Raw genomic sequence first — 17,229 nt, forward strand, 5'->3', positions numbered from 1 at the left:
GTCCTAACAAACTTTTGTTGCCCTAAGATCTCTCGGTCTTTCATAGTGGCCCTCCCATGAGCGAAAGTTTAATTCCAACCACCTTGTACTTGAGTTCATCCCGTGCAGCGGTTTACGCCTGTAGCGACATTGTCTCTGCGACACTGAATTTGCACCCTACACTACTGACCTCTTAAACGCGATATCTTCTTATCTCCGATAAGCTACGCCAATTGCGTCTTGGGCCGATTATCGTCGCTTGTTCAAAGTGGTTGGATGTAAAATATTGTTGTTGTTGTTGTTGTTGTGGTCTTCAGTCCTGAGACCGATTTGATGCAGCTCTCCAAGCTACTCTATTCTGTGCAAGCTTCTTCATCTCCCAGTACCTACTGCAGCCGACATCCTTCTGAATTTGCTTAGTATATTCATCTCTTGGCCTCCCTCTACGATTTTTACCCTCCACGCTGCCCTACAGTACTAAATTGGTGATCCCTTGATGCCTCAGAACATGTCCTACCAACTGATCCCTTCTTCTGGTCAAGTTGTGCCACAAACTCCTCTTGTCCTCAGTTCTATTCAATACCTCCTCATTATTTATGTGATCTACCCATCTAATCTTCAGCATTCTTCTGTAGCACCACAATTCGAAAACTTCTATTCTCTTCATGTCCAAACTATTTATCGTCAATGTTTCACTTCCATACATGACTACGCTCCATACACTTAAACCTATAATCGAAGTTAACAAATTTCTCTTCTTCAGAAACGCTTTCCTTGCCATTGCCAGTCTACAACCTATATCCTCTCTACTTCGACCATCATCAGTTATTTTGCTCCCCAAATAGCAAAACTTCTTTGCTACTTTAAGTGTCTCATTTCCTAATCTAATTCCCTCAGCGTCACCCGATTTAAATCGACTACATTCCATTATCCTCGTTTTGCTTTTGTTGATGTTCATCTTATATCCTCCTTTCAAGACACTATCCATTCTGTTCTTCCAAGTCCTTTGCTGTCTCTGACAGAATTACAATGCCATCGGCGAACCCCAAAGTTTTTATTTCGTCTCCATGGATTTTAATACCTACTCCGAACTTTTCTTTTGTGTCCTTTACTGCTTGCTCAATACACAAATTGAATAGCATCGGGGAGAGACTACAACCCTGTCTCACTCCCTTCCCAACCACTGCTTCCCTTTCATGTCCCTCGTCTCTTACAACTGCCATCTGCTTTCTGTACAAATTATAAATAGCCTTTCGCTCCGTATGAACACGAAAAAGATATGGACAGCAAGTTGAACAGATCTGATAGTATCTGTAGAACAGTCAGTAGACTTTTAAAGAGTAAATTGCGTGTACTGAATAAAAGAAGAGAAAAACAGTTACAACTAGAAAAGAAGTATCTTAGAGCAATGAAGAGATGTAAAAGAACAGATAAAACACGAAATGAATATATTAGAAACGAGTTGAAAATTTAGAGTGTGGAAGAAAAACTGGAATAAACATGGACTACGAATGAATCCAGAGAGAGTACCACGGTGGGTAAGCAACTTAAAATCAAAAAGGAAAAAGACCGAGAAAAAGATGGAACCGTAACAGGTCACAGTTGGCCTAATGTGGAAAGTGCCGAAGAAAAAGTTCAAAGCGAGTTAACTCGCGACGTGGAACCATGTTCACAGCACGCGTCTCTGTAAAGCGGCCCTCTCCCGCTCAGTATTATTGTTAATAAATTGCGTGAAAGTAATAGACCAAGGAGGGAACAATATTGCAGAGCAATATTTACGCCCGGGACGCGTAAGTCAGAAATCTGCGTACATAGCGAACACGTCGGTGATCTACGATGTGGTACTCGCAGGTGTTGCGACTGAGTTTTTGCCTTTCAGAACACAAGCAGAAATTACACAGAACGGTCGACACTAGTCCGAGAAGCTTTCGGTGGAAATATCAGTAGATAGGCTCTCTTTCTTGGCAGCATTGATTCGTAAACCACAACAACTAATTACGAATTAAACAAGTGAACTGTAAAATATATCGCGTACGTATGTATAATTTAAAAAAAATGCTGACTGAAAGCTTACATTATCTTATGTGTGCACTATGATAACCGTTACAAGCGAAATAAAACTATACGCTCTGCAGACAGCTGATCCGATCTTTTTTGTCAATTCTGAGAATTACTACAAGTAAAATAAACATTTCTGCTTACTGGCTTAGTTTGTTCTATTACTGTGAACAAAGCACGATCCAGAGTTTCTGATGAATCGGGAACTCCATTTCTTCAAAGTACCACATGGTGCATTCGTTTATATCTTCGAGCCCATTTGCTGATCTTTTTCCACTTCGCACGGAGCGAACTCCATTGCTCTCGGCGTGGACAGGAACTGTGTATTGCGCAATATCACTCTCATGCGCTACAACTTATTGCACAATATACTGAACGAACGTCAATATTCATAAAAGTCTGCAGTCTTGTTCAGTAAATTACGCAAACCATCAGTACCGATTCCAGAACAGTATTCATTATTGTTGCAGTAAGTAATGAACGTGTGAGGAGCCCTTCGCATACAGCTCAGAAATTGTTGTTACATTCCCGCCATATGCAACTTATAGTCACGACATTCAGGGATTGTACACGGCAAATATACAAGGGGGACGACGATTCTCGTGATTTTTGGCTACTCAGTTTATACCATATTTCTCCACAACGAAATTCTGTCTCGAACTCTGGCAGAAAACCCAAAGAGATTCTGGTCGTACATAAAGCACACCAGTGGCAAGAAGCAATCAGTACCTTCACTGCGCGATAACAACGGTGAAATCACTGATGAAAGTGCTACTAAAGTAGAGTTATTAAACGCGGTTTTCCAAAACTTCTTCACCAAAGAAGACGAAGTAAATATTGCTGAATTCCAATCAAGAACAACTGCCAACATGAGAAACATAGAAGTAGATATCCTCGGTGTAACAAAGCAGCTTAAATCACTTAATAAAGGCAAGGCCTTCGGTCCAGATTGTATACCACTCAGGTTCCTCTCAGAGTATGCTAATAAAATAGGTCCATATTTAGCAATTATATACAACCACTCGCTCACAGAAAGATCCGTACCTAAAGACTGGAAAATTGCTCATGTCACACCAATACCCAAGAGGGAAGTAGGAGTAATCCGCTGAATTACAGGCCTATATCACTAACGTCGATTTGCAGTAGGGTTTTAGAACACATATTGTATTCGAACATTATGAAGAACCTCGAAGAAAACGATTTATTGACACATACTCAGCACGGGTTCAGAAAATATTGTTCTTGTGAAACACAACTAGCTCTTTATACTCCAGTAGGCTTTCGACGCCGTTTCTCACAAGCGTCTTCTAACCAAAGTGCGTGTCTAGGAAGTATTGCCTGAGTTGTGCGACTGGATTCGTGATTTCCTGTCAGAAAGGTCACAGTTCGTAGTAACAGACGGAAAGTCATCGAGTAAAACAGAAGTAATATCCGGCGTTCCCAAAGGAAGTGTTATAGGCTCTCTATTTTTCCTGATCCATATTAACGACATAGGAGACAATCTGAGTAGCCGCCTATGATTGTTTGCAGATGATGCTGTCATTTACCGTCTTGTGTGGTAATCAGATGATCAAAACGACTTGCAAAATGATTTAGATAACATATCTTTATGGTGCGAAAAGTGGCAATTGGCCCTGAATAAGGAAAAGTGTGAAGTTATTCACATGAGTACGAAAAGAAATCAGCTAAATTTCGATTACGCGATAAGTCACACAAATCTGAAGGCTGTCAACTCAACTAAATACTTAGGGATTACAATTACAAATAACTTAAATTGGAACGATCACATAGATAATGTTGTGGGTAGAGCAAACCAAACACTGCGTTTCATTGGCAGAACACTTAGAAGGTGCAACAGGTCTACTAAAGAGACTGCTTACACCACGCTTGTCCGCCCTATTCTGGAGTATTGCTGTGCGGCGTGGGATCCGCATCAGGTGGGACTGAAGGATGACATGGAAAAAGTACAAAGAAGGGCAGCTCGTTTTGTATTATCGGAAAATAGGGGAGATAGTGCCACAGACATGATACGTGAATTGGAGTGGCAATCATTTCAAAGGCTTTTTCGTTGTGACGGGATCTTCTCGTTAAATTTCAATCATCAGTTTTCTCCTCCGATTGCGAAAACATTCTGTTGGCACCCACCTACATAGGGAGAAATGATCATCACGATAAAATAAGAGAAATCAGGGCTCTCACTGAAAAATTTAAGTGCTCTTTTTTCCCGCGTGCCGTTCGAGATTGGAACGGTAGAGAGACAGCTTGAAGGTGGTTCATTGAACCCGCTGAGAGGCACTTTATTGTGAATAGGAGAGTAATCACGTAGATGTAGATATAGATGGCTAATACGTTGGAAGAAAGAAATCATTATGACGTGTAACACTCAGTGATTTTTAAAACTCTCTGCGGTACATACAAGGATGCATTCAAGTCTACACCAGCTGCCTTTTCCCAGCGTAGGTCATTTTCCTGAAATACTTTTCAAGTTTGGTTTTACATTGCCGCTGGCAGTATGCTGCGGAAAGCCATTTCAGTTTTTATCCGCTGCGAAGCTAACTGTATTACGAAGTCAACATGAAGATAATAAGGCACCAGTCGTCCAGACGCATGACTTATTTAACTTAAAAACACAACACGTTTCGGGAAGACATGATCACATCATCAAGTGTTTTGTCATTAGGCCAATCAAAAATAAGCAAGCAACAACTACGTATTGTCTAACGTGTAATATTCTCCATTATTCGTAGGATGGTGCAACGTTCGTAATTACTGGTGTCGCTTAACACTCTCCCCAGTGATTACAAACGTTAAACCATGGGAGGATCAGGGGAGAGCCTTACACGTCTGACAACGCGTATTTTCTGCTAGCTTATTTTAGACTTTGCCTAATGGCATACTACAGAATTACTATAAATGATTCATTCGGTTTCATAGTTCCATATTTCCCAAAGTAGGTCATTTACAAATATGACTGATTCATGAACAGAACCGTAAACTCATCGATTTCGCTTTGTGCCCGCAAGTTGACGTTACGAATGCAGTGCCTTGACAAAATGGCGGCAAAATAAGAAAAGAATTTTTGTGTGTTCGAGTATGAGAGATATTTATCTGCTACCTTAGTGCAGTGTGTATTCAGAAGGAATTATATAAAAAACTGCCATATAAACTTTGGTATAGAAAATTTAGAGACACGAGTCCGTCGCTGTAAACGCAATAGTACCAGCCGACCAAGTGTGCTAGCTGCAACGCGAAGAGGGTAAGGAAAAGTTTCGTACGCAGTTAGAAAAAAAAAAAGCTTCAATCTTCTGGACCAGCCACGAACTTGCAATACCACTGCAAATTGTACGCAAGACGGCGGTTATATTTCAAACCGTGCCGTCTACATCTCGTGCAACAATTAAAATCGGAGTATCATGGCCAAAGCCTTCAATTTTGCATCACAATGCAAGAAGCACTTGAGGAAGAATATTGAGCCTCCAAGCTGATATTCAACAACGAAGCAACCTGGAAAGATCATCCCCAAATTTGAGTGTGTGGGGCACTGAAAATACCCATGAAATTGTGACGCATGAACGAGATTCGCCGTTTGGACGCTACGTGTGGTCAGAGGGGCACTAATGGAATACTTGTTAAGTGCAAAATGCAAACTTTGCGAGTTTACGGTTCTGTTCATGCGTCAGTCGTAATATTATGGAAAACACTGAGCTGTGGAAACGAATGAACTATTTATAGTATACCTGTACTATTAAGAGCTTTATACTGGAATTCTGTCTCCCCGACATTAGGTTGTGTTTTTAAACTGAATCATACATATGGGAAGCTTGAGTGTCATAATCCATTACTGGTTCAAAAATGGTTCAATGACTCTGAGCACTATGGGACTTAACTGCTGAGGTCATCAGTCCCCTACAACTTAGAACTAGTTAAACCTAACTAAACTAAGGACATCACACACATACATGCCCGAGGCAGGCTTGGAACCTGCGACCGTAGCGGTAGCGTGGTTCCACACTGTAGCTCCTAGAACCGCTCGGCCACTCACCTTACTGGTACCATGTTTCTTAGTTCTCTTTGTCACTGCCTAGCCACTCCGAGACGGAACAGAAACGGACGTTTCGGCTGAAGTTCTTCGCTGGCGAGCGACGAATGGAATGCGGGAAACGAAAACTGTAGAAAGTATGCCGTGGCTCTATCACAATACCTCACGAGCAATGCTTTCGTTTGCCGGCCGGTGTAGTCGAGCTGTTCTACGCGCTTCAGTCTGGAACCGCGCGACCGCTACGGTCGCAGGTTCGAATCCTGCCTCGAGTATGGATGTGTGTGATGTCTTTAGGTTAGTTAGGTTTAAGTAGTTCTAAGTTCAAGGGACTGATGACCTCAGATGTTAAGTCCCATAGTGCTCAGAGCCATTTGAACCATTTGAATAATGCTTTCGTTTCCTGATGCCTAGAGACACTTATGTATGTGCAATGGACTCGGTTACAAAATAGGATCAGAAACTCCTAATCAACGCCTGGTTTGCTCCGTGAGCTTCACTGCTTATGCTAAGCGAGTGGGGTATAGCTTCAAAGAATCTACCTGCTATGTGACGTACTTTATAAACCACGAAGCGCTGGCGGAAGGAAGTGTTGTCTTAGAAAGAACATTATAATACTCCAGAATCTGAGGTGGGTAGTTCCGTAACTTGAACCTCGGGGCTACATATAGTGCCTGAAACAAGCGTTCGTCGACCATCGATCATAAATAAACTCAATTACAAAACGTGAGTTGCAAGGAGAGCAGAAATTAGTAGTGCTACAATATCTATACAAGTATAATAATCAACCTTAATTGTGCCATTGAAGACCTACCAAGAAAGCTTACATTCTGGATGCAACTTCTTGAAAGATAACACCACTAGACCGGAACGTGCAACCGGTTCTTTACTTTTCACGGACAGTGCGTTAACGGCTGACCGATGTGAACATGTCGGGCGGGATTAGCCGAGCGGTCTCGGGCGCTGCAGTCATGGACTGTGCGGCTGATCCCGGCGGAGGTTCGAGTCTTCCCTCGGGCATGGGTGTGTGTGTCCGTGCTTAGGATAATTTAAGTTAAGTAGGGTGTAAGCTTAGGGACTGATGACCTTAGCAGTTAAGTTCAAATGGTTCAAATAGCTCTGAGCACCATGGGACGTAACATCTGAGGTCATCAGTCCCCTAGAACTTAGAACTACTTAAACCTAACTAACCGAAGGACATCACACACATGCATGCCCGAGGCAGGATTGGAACCTGCAACCGTTGCGGTCGCGCGGTACCAGACTGAAGCGCCTAGAACCGTTCGGTCACACTTGCCGGCAGCAGTTAAGTCCCATAAGATTTCACACTCGACGTGAAAACGCCTTGCCATCCGACTGAATCTTCTTTCAGTTTGTCCAAACGCTACAGAAGCCTTTCTGCTAACTTGACCCAACTAGTACCTCTTAAAGGAATAATACGGCTGATAGCTGTTTCGACCATCCTACGAATTACTTTCAGTGCGAACTTTTACAGTGAACTTCACGCTCTAGTGAACAACCTCTGTCTAATGGAGCTTTATGGCAGGTTCAAGCTGTATCCCAAAATGGTACGTCTGCTCTTGGATGTGAAACACTGCAAAGAGTACTAGGTACTGGCATAATGAATGGCTGAGCTAGGCCGAGATGGGCCTGAGTCGCTCAGATGGTTGATCGTTGCTCGTAAAAGGGAAAGATCCAGTTTCTATTACCAGAACAGCACACTGTTTTAACGTGTCACAAAGTTTCATTAAGTGTATACTCTGAGGAACAGTGACCTACTAGGGCAATCGAGAGATTACCGACAGTTCCAAATTGCTGGGGTTTGTAAGAAACGAAAGTAATTTTAACTACCCCAAATAAGGGCAATAGCACTATTTATATTCACAATATAAAGATACTATCTACCAGATATACTGACATGCGAAGTACCCCTGTTCTAAAGGCTAAAAGGCAATAAATGTGAAGTTTATCAGGAAGAGGAAGTCAGTGGTTCGGGACATGGCAGTCCCAATTAGATTTCGGTTGCCTACTGGAATGCATCATTGCTCATTAACTGTGAGGAACTAGAATACAATTTAGACAAGTTTTCAGCTGCTGTAGTGAATAAGTTGATAAATTCAGGATGATGACTATAAACACCGGATAAGATTCCGTGGTATTCTGTTGAACCAATGCTGTAACACTTAAAGAACACACCTGCATGGATGTAATATCTCAGAGTAAATAGTGAAGTATAAAAGTATTTTTTGGGAATGCAGATAAATATCTGTGTTTTATTGGAAGAATTCTGGGAACCAGCATTGTGTCTGCAAAGGAGACCTGTAAAGGAGATCCTTGTTCGACTTATTTCTTGTTCGACTTGAGTCAGATGGAATAACTCGAAATAGTCGGGGGCGCGTTGTTTGGATTGTAACGCGTCTTCTTAGTTAACATGATGGTGTTGCGAAAAAGTCCAGTAAAATCAATACGGGAATCGCGCAATAAATCTGACTTTACACTAACGAATGATTTTTTTATGTTTTTTATTTCGAGATTGTAGAATCGTTGTGGAGCTATATTTTCGTGTTTCACAACCTCTCCACGAGTACGAAATGCGATGAACAGGTCGTAAGGGAATGAGTACAAGGCTGCACTGCAACAACCAGGGAGAAGTCATTCTGTCCATAACCTCGTTTACCTCTGTTCGAGACATTTTACACGGCAAAACATTGCCAGTTGACGCTCCAAACATGGAAAAAGATAGCCTATACTGGATAAACCACGGTACACGTTTTTTACAGCGTCATGCGGCGAGAATCACATCACATAAATGATTTACATAACGATTAAAGCAAGATTATTTACCTTGAGACTGAACTCGTATTACTGATAACACTTCACTGTAGCACCTCATGGTAGCATGCTCAAATGGAATTAAATTCTTTTAGGTTACTAAGTTGTTCTGAAACCAACTGGCGACATTATATTCTGATTATTAGATGGTTACTAAATGGTAAACATTAAGCAATAAGTAGATACGACAACACCGCATGACAGGCATACTAGCAACAATTTAAATTACCGGTCCGTAGTATTGCTAGCTGTTTCAAATGCAGATGGATTATTTTTACTAACTGACGTTGGATAGAACGCAACATGATGGGAGAGCAATTAGAGAAAGTCTTTTGGTAAAGCAGTGCTTGGAGACGACTCCCACTTTCAGAACCTACATATTTGCCGAAAGATGACTGCAGATTTTCTTATTATTTTGCTATAGATGCAGTTCTTCCTCTCACAAAAAACTACCAATTATCCAGACAAAGAAGGTCTACAGAATGTCCCTGTGTTATGTTAGTGCCGTAGATCGGGTAGTTCAGTAAATGGTGACATGAATAAAATCAGTGAGGCAGATACAGCTATTTGCTTGTTTCACACTTTGTACGGATTAACGATGGTGCATATTCTAAGTCATCTGCTCAGTGGAAAGCAGACCACTCTGTTAAGAACGCACATCAGAAAACCAGAGAATCGCCAACAAACAATGGCATGGAGTTGAGAAATCGGCTCATTAGTTTTATTCTTAGACCAAATGGAGCATTGTCTTTTCAGAACAAAGTATCTATGTAGCTACATACCGAAAGAATATGATGTTTCATAAGATCCAGCAAGTCAGTACAACTATTTGCAGGCTGCCTTTGTAGAAAACTACCTTACATACATCTATTCAGTCATACAGGCCGTTTCAAAATGGAATTTACAATTTTGAAAAATCATGTAAATTAATTCATAGTACCTACAGAGAGTCAATTTGTAGGGAAATACATCAAGTTTTGTCTCGTGCACTTCACTAGTGGCGAATCGCACCGTAAAGAGCGCTAGCAGCAGTTGCGTCAAAGATGTCTGCCTTCACTGGAACTGAGCGTGTCCTTTGATTTGAAGAATCGAAGTCGGCGACAAAAGTTCAGCGTAATTTCCGTACCAAGTACGATAAAGATCCTCCTAGTAGGCCTACAATTTATGAGTGGCACAAATGTTTTGTAGAAACAGGGTGCTCGGTAAGACATGGGAAATCATCAGGTCGCCCAAGCATATCTGACAACGTAGAGGGAGTGAAACAACGTTTTGTCAACAGCCCTACGAAATCGACCCAACGAAGATCTCACGAACTGCAAATCCCACACCCGACTGTTTGAGAAACAGTTTGCATTTGAAACCTTATAAATTGGCAACCAATGAAAGACACTGATCAAATTGCTCGCAAGTACTTCTGTTAGGATATGTTAAATCAATTACATGAGGATGAACATTTCTTGGACAAAATCATCTTTCCTGATGAGTCGACTACGTACTTAAGTGGCGAGGTTAACACACATAACTGTAGGATTTGGGACAGTGAAATTCCACATCAAACATTGCAACATGTTCATGATAGCCCTAAACTGAATTTTTTTTGTGCAATGAGCAGGAACAAAGTGTACAACCCTTTTTTTCGTGAGAGAACCATCAACCGGATAGTGTACCTGACTGACGTCCTGGATTTTCTCAGTGACCGCTTTCCAGGTCAATGGATTGGCCGTGATGCGCCAATAGCATGGCCCCCACGTTCCCCAGACCTGACACCACTCGGTTCCTTTTTTTATGGGGATTCATCAGGGATATAGTGTTTGTACCTCCTGTGCCGGCTTCTCTACGTGAACTTAGAGTAAGAATTTACGCTGCCACTGAGCAACTTATACCTGCAATGCTACAGCGAGTTTAGGAAGAAATTGTCTCCTAATGGGATGTGTACAGTATAACCAACGGAAGCCACATACAACATCTTTAAAAGGTAAAAATCTTGATGTGTTTCCGTACAAAATAACACTAAACCCAGCTCTATATCTTCTTTCAATAAATTTATTTGAATTTTTAAAATTGTGAAGTCCTCTTTGAAACACTCTGTATACATCCAGCTCTTTCACACATAAATTAAATGAATGTCGATTACTGTACCTGTCTATCATATTTCGGTTACGATCCTTTCGCCCGTTATGTCTTGAGCACCGCTGTTGCTGTACTGTACTCTTTGATAGTAAACACATCGATATTTCTCTACAACAGCATCGAAATGAACATTGTACCCAGCATCGATTCAAAGGATTTGCGAAATAAGTAAAGGTCCAATGATATTTAATGTATATGATATAATAATAAAAGGTCAATTTTTTAGGGATCCGTCAAAACAGTTAATACTATTTTCGTGAAGCCTTTTTGTCCATCTGCCTCTGTGTGCTTGTGCGTACGAACACTATTAAGGACTGCCTGTTTTAAGCTTTTTTAATCACGTATTAAAAACATTGGTTACTACACTTTATAAATGAAACATGTTTATAAAGTTTATTAATCAGTGCTTAAAACAAATTAAAAAAATCGTTTTACCTATTTTTCCCTCTACGAGGTTAACCTCACGCTACGTTGATTGGGGGGGGGGGGGGGGAGACGGTCGTACAACATCTCCAACATCTCCCCTAGGGGAGAGGAGGATCCAAATACTGAAGAAAAAGTCTCATGTAATTGTTGGACATCCCCTTAGACTGTTTGTGTCCCATCTGAAGTTGCAGGCTAGATCATGCCTTATGCTATACTGTGTGCTGTGACACTGTACCACTTCACACCGATGGGCATACTGCCTTGGCGTGTCTCCAATTAGTCTGTCTGAATGATCGGAGGCTACTGTGCTACAAAAACGTTTCTCCTTCAAAGACCCGCAGTAAATAATCATCCTAAAATGGCTAAGCTCAACGTCGTCTCAGATTAACGTTTCCTTTGACACTGATTGGCCGAATGTTACCAGTGTGTCACTATGGGGCAACAGTTTAACATCAGTAAAGGAATAATCAGTTACCTGAAAAGCCGCTGGTAAAATTTCCTGGATATATATACGGACGCATCCAAAACGCATAAGATTGGTTGTGCATATTATTGGGCATAGGAAAATAATCATAGCCACAGTTAAATATTGTTTTTTACTGCAGAAGGAACCGCAATATTAAAGACGCAATTATGTTTAGGGGCCACAAAAACTGGAATAAAACATCATTCTACCGATTCTAGTGGTGGTCAAGAGTACTGTGGGTATTGTAAATGGAAATCTGAAAACATCTGTATTTATCACATTGTGATGTTAATAGCGCAAACCAAGAAAGATAATAAAACCATTAATCTGATGTGGTTAAAGGGGTACTCTGGCATTTGACCTAATGAAAGGAAGGAAGAAAAGTAGGAAGATAAGGGTTCAACGTCCCATCGGAACAGAGCTCGTTAAAGACGGAGCACATGTTCCGATTGTTTCAAGGATGGAGAAGGAAATCGGCAGTGCCCTTTCAAAGAAAACACCCTGTGCCTGAAGCGATTTAGAGAAATCAAGGAAATCCCAAGTCTGGATGGCCAGACGTGGATTTGAACCGTCATTTGTGTAGTATCCCTAGATTGTAGAACTGAATATGTTATTGTTGTTGTTGTGGTCTTCAGTCCTGAGACTGGTTTGATGCAGCTCTCCATGCTACTCTATCCTGTGCAAGCATCTTCATCTCCCACTACCTACTGCAACCTACATCCTTCTGAATCTGCTTAGTGTATTCATCTCTTGGTCTCCCTCTACGATTTTTACCCTCCACGCTGCCCTCCAGTACTAAATTGGTGATCCCTTGATGCCTCAGAACATGTCCTACCAACCGATCCCTTCTTCTAGTCAAGTTGTGCCACAAACTTCTCTTCTCCCCAATCCTATTCAATACCTAGATGTGGTTAAAGGGGTACTCTGGCATGTTATATCTTTTTAAAATTGCGGGTGAGACCATTTGCAGAAAAATACCTTTAAGGACTTCATATACCATTTCTTCTGTTCTTTTGTGTGTATGCTTGGACTGATTACAGGACTAGTGTCATCTGCAAAAAGAACTAATTCTGCTTATTATATGAGATGGAAGATAGTGTAGACATAAAAGAAACAATGGGGGACCTAAGATTGAACCTTGGGGAACCCCATAGGCCATTTCCCCTCAGTTATAATTATGTCACTAGACTATATTGGTTCAATTACTAGTAATGATCATTTGATAAATAAGTTTACTCAGTTCCTTGAAACAATGATTGCTAAAATCTATGATATTCTACATATAGAGTTCCCTGTCCATAATCTGAAGCAGTATATGTAGCCACTCTCAGTAATTCACCCACAAATCTCGATAAGTGTTCATTAGCTTAATTTTATTAAACAAAGAATGAAACTGTTAACATCGTATTAAATTTATTATACTTGTTAAGAAGGTAGAACAGCATTAATACGCAGCAAACTGTCTGCATTTGTAGGATACTTGCAGCTAGTCTAAGAAAGTGTCCACATAGTTACCTATTTTTACTATCCACAATAAAATATCTCGATGACTGTTGAAGACCGTGAATTTAGAAAGGAAAATGAAGAATGGAAATTTGCAAAACTGATAGGTTGAATGGCCACTTGTTTGGTTATCTGTAATACATTATAGGAACGTTGAACGATGTCACATGTCTTAGACAGAAGGGAAAAGTTGCGAAACTGCCAAAGGGGACTTTTAATCGTCTTTGCAATGCACAACAAAATACTGTATTAACATGCTTACCGATACACAACTTGTACCTGCATCAAAAACCACGAGGGCTTTTTAAGTGGAACAACCACATAAAACTAATGTTGCAGGAGAGGTGGGTATCTGACTGAAAATCCTACGAATGCAAGTAGCTTACAATCCCCTCATTCCATTTATTCATGAGTACGTTCGTCAGCCCTTTACTAGGTGGGGTTAATAGAAAAGACAGAAAATATCCTAAGGTAGGCAGAGATTTCTATTTAAGTCAGCTTAGTTAAGTGGGACAACATCATTGAGACGTGATGGACTCGACAAAAAAGAAAAAAAAAATGTTGAAATTCGTCGAACCGACATTCAAAGAAGGATTAAACAACGCATTAATACTATTTTGGTATTCCAGGAAATGAACCTGACGACGAAGTCTTAAAAATTCCGCAGGCGTTCTTCCCGCGCAGCAGTTGCGAGTGGAACAGGGATTGTGGGAAATAATAGTGGTACATGAAGTGCCCGCCGTAAGATGTCTTGCGGAATATACAATTTGATAGAATTGGAAGTACATTCCGTAGTAAGAACATAGACTACCAAGCGTTTCACAGCGACTTTATATAGCGCGCCCTATAGACATTCAGATGGAACGAAACGATCTTCGAAATGAAAGATAGTTAGTCTTTCTAGAAAAAAAATACGAGACAAGTAGATTTATTCAGCCTTGCAAGATATATGCTGCGAGAATGACGACTTTTACAGAGAAACAGCGTTTGCCAATTTGCTTATGCGATAGAGAAGATGGTGTCAGTTTTCAACTTCATATTGCCGGCATTTATAATTCTAGGATTAGTACCAACCTTCGTGATTTAAGCCACCATTGTTGGCTCGTATTGGATTGCCCACGTTGACAGTGAGTCGGAGATACCGTCAGCGGGCATCTCTGGACTGCAGACGCTACACGGAGTCGCCTGCGTCAGTTCTTCCGTGGAAACTCTTTGACTTGTATACCGCACCGCGTGGTCTAAGTGATGTTGTGGTGCCTTGCGCTCGTCGTCTTGTAACCTGCATATGCTTGTGGAATAACAGTTGTAAACCAACTTAAACATTATTTTTTTAAGTGTGTTGTTTCCTTGTGTGTAGTGTTCGATGTTTAGCCGACTGACAGTGAGTGCAGACCCGATGAGTGTGCTTTCTGCTACGCGATCGGACGGTCGACCACGTGGATTCATCAGTACCACACCTCCTTCGGTGTGCCGGCACTCGGGAAAACAAAATGTTATGAAAATGTGTGCTGTAGTAAGTTGCTTTAAAGCTGATGAATTTGTTGTGGCTAATATTGTAATACTGGACGCAACTGCAAAACTTACGAGTGGATTTTTTTGTGCCGAAACCATGGCACAAGTCTGCAGATGTTCAGTGGAATTTGTGGGGAAATTCGCCGTCACTTGACTCTAAAAGGTAAGTGGACAATTTAATTGTTAATTCATAAATAGCATTCTGAGTAGATAACTAATATTCGTTGCTCCTTTCGAGTTTCATCTACAGTGATTTTTAAAAATTGTTGTTGCTTTTGATACTACTTCTAGGAATTATTTGCAGCCGTAGACTCAAAGGCGAATCTACAAATCTTGTCCGGTTTATTATACACGTGAAATCTTCATGCTATTGCCACGTTTGGGAGAAATGCTCTTTTGTTTGTAGTGTCACGGCGTCTCCACTATAATACACACGTACAGGGATAACTATGTCAAAGTATTTCTTCAGTCACGTTGTGAATGAAAGCAGAATGTATTCCAGACTTTTCAAGCACTAACAGCAGATGTTGTCCACAGCTGTATGTAAAATTGTTGCTTTTGTTGGAATCATATTCAGTCAGTATTCAGTAGGATTTAACAACAGATCAGATGCTTGTTGATCATAAATATGGCGTGAGAATATAATCTTAAAACGATTCCTATCCAAATTTACCTAAACCTGAAAAAGATGCAAGAAAGTAGTTAATTTTGAATTTCGCGCCATGTTAAATGTATGCTACCATGACAACCTTAGCCTTGGCAGCGGTATGTCGCAGCCATAGATTATGATTGTAGACAATAGTCTTTGGATAAACATTTGAAGGATTGTGCTGTAGTCCAGCACCACTTTTTCATTTTGGAAAAGAAAATAGTTCTTGCAACACGCAACTACGAGGTTTCACAATTTTATTTTTAGAGAGAGTGATCACTCAAGTGCGGGATGTCGGTAGTAGGTACTGTAAAGTATGATATGGCGCTACTGTAGGCTCATACATTTTGGAGCAGAAACATTTCCCTCGAAAATTTTCGGATGTTTCCTATAACGAGAAAATATTCCAAACTGAATTGGTAAATATTTTAAAGAAATTTTAATTTTCTGGCAATGAGTAAATTCCGTAGGAATGGAAAGTGTTGGTCGTCCCTGTTATGGAGTATTGATGTTATTTCTTGTTACGTTTGTTGTAATTATGGGTGCTTATTTTTCACAGCCCTGCAGTAGCGGAAGTTGGATCGCATTATAAAGCGGAAATTGTCCTTATAGGACACTAGTGTTGCGACCAATCAGCGAGCGATCCTCGATCTTTCGGCTACATAGCTCCATGCGGTACCTCTTCCGTTTTGCAGAGTGGTTGTAAAAAGGACTTTCACTACCGTAACAGAGCAAACAGTGTGTCTCCTTAGGCGTTCATGGATTAAATCTGTTTGCGCTTGAATAGTTTTTTTCTTAATTCCATTTGAAACGTCCGCTTGCAACTTGGAGGCAGACCTCCCTAATTTTTTTGTCGCATGACTGGTGCTTACTAGCCAGTCAGAAACCGTCTGAAAACCTTGAAAGGCTGCTGCACGGTCGGTTGTGAACAAAAATAGGTGTTTGGAAAAACAGTACGTTGCGCAATGTCTAAGTTATTTGGCATTGAAGTTAGCTTACCTGGCCTTTGCGAACGAAAATTCAAGCTGCAAGTCAGATACAATTAGTGTCAATTGTTCTCATAGCGTAGATGATACCGCACGGGACTGCTTCGTCTTTGGCTGGGGTTCGACCCTTACAGCCGCCCTACGTCCAATTTTTGTATCGCTCTCTTGTTCGGTTGGCGAGACACTTGAATTTGCTGACGCAACTGCCTGACTGGCTAATTTTGGTGCTAATTAAATCTGAAACGCCGAATGTACCATTTTTTTTTCCTGAGCAGTTATTTTGGAGCATAACATACTCCCCAACTTTCTTACGAGCTTTTGAGTCTGTTTCTGGCCACCCTATATAAATCTCCAGTAAGCTACAAAGTTTGCGAAACTTAGGTGGGCATCAAAAGTTATGGGCAAAAGATGGTCATGCTGCCTTACACATATGATATTGCTGTGATCTCGAGACGAAAGGTGGTCTAGACAAGGTACTCAGCATAATTTAAAGGATTTTCTGTAATCGGCGTGGTATTAGAATAAACAATAGAAACATTTAAGTAACGGTCTGCACTACTGAAAAATATGAATCTTGCAGAACACGAGAAGAGGCGCTAGAAGTGATAGATGAATTTAGGTATTTGGGAAGCAGGATCACAAGGGATGATGG

General features: G+C 40.9%; 1 protein-coding gene across 1 annotated transcript in view; it reads left to right on the top strand.

The window, feature by feature from the left end:
* Positions 1-14,653: 14,653 nt before the first annotated feature.
* Positions 14,654-17,229, top strand: part of LOC126354362 (uncharacterized) — a 136,034-nt gene continuing 133,458 nt past the window's right edge. The window contains exon 1 of the mRNA XM_050003943.1: positions 14,654-15,105. The gene's annotated coding sequence lies outside the window, so the exon portion shown is untranslated. The remainder of the gene's footprint in view (positions 15,106-17,229) is intronic.

Source organism: Schistocerca gregaria, chromosome 3, assembly GCF_023897955.1.
Source record: "Schistocerca gregaria isolate iqSchGreg1 chromosome 3, iqSchGreg1.2, whole genome shotgun sequence".
Classification (NCBI taxonomy): domain Eukaryota; kingdom Metazoa; phylum Arthropoda; class Insecta; order Orthoptera; family Acrididae; genus Schistocerca; species Schistocerca gregaria.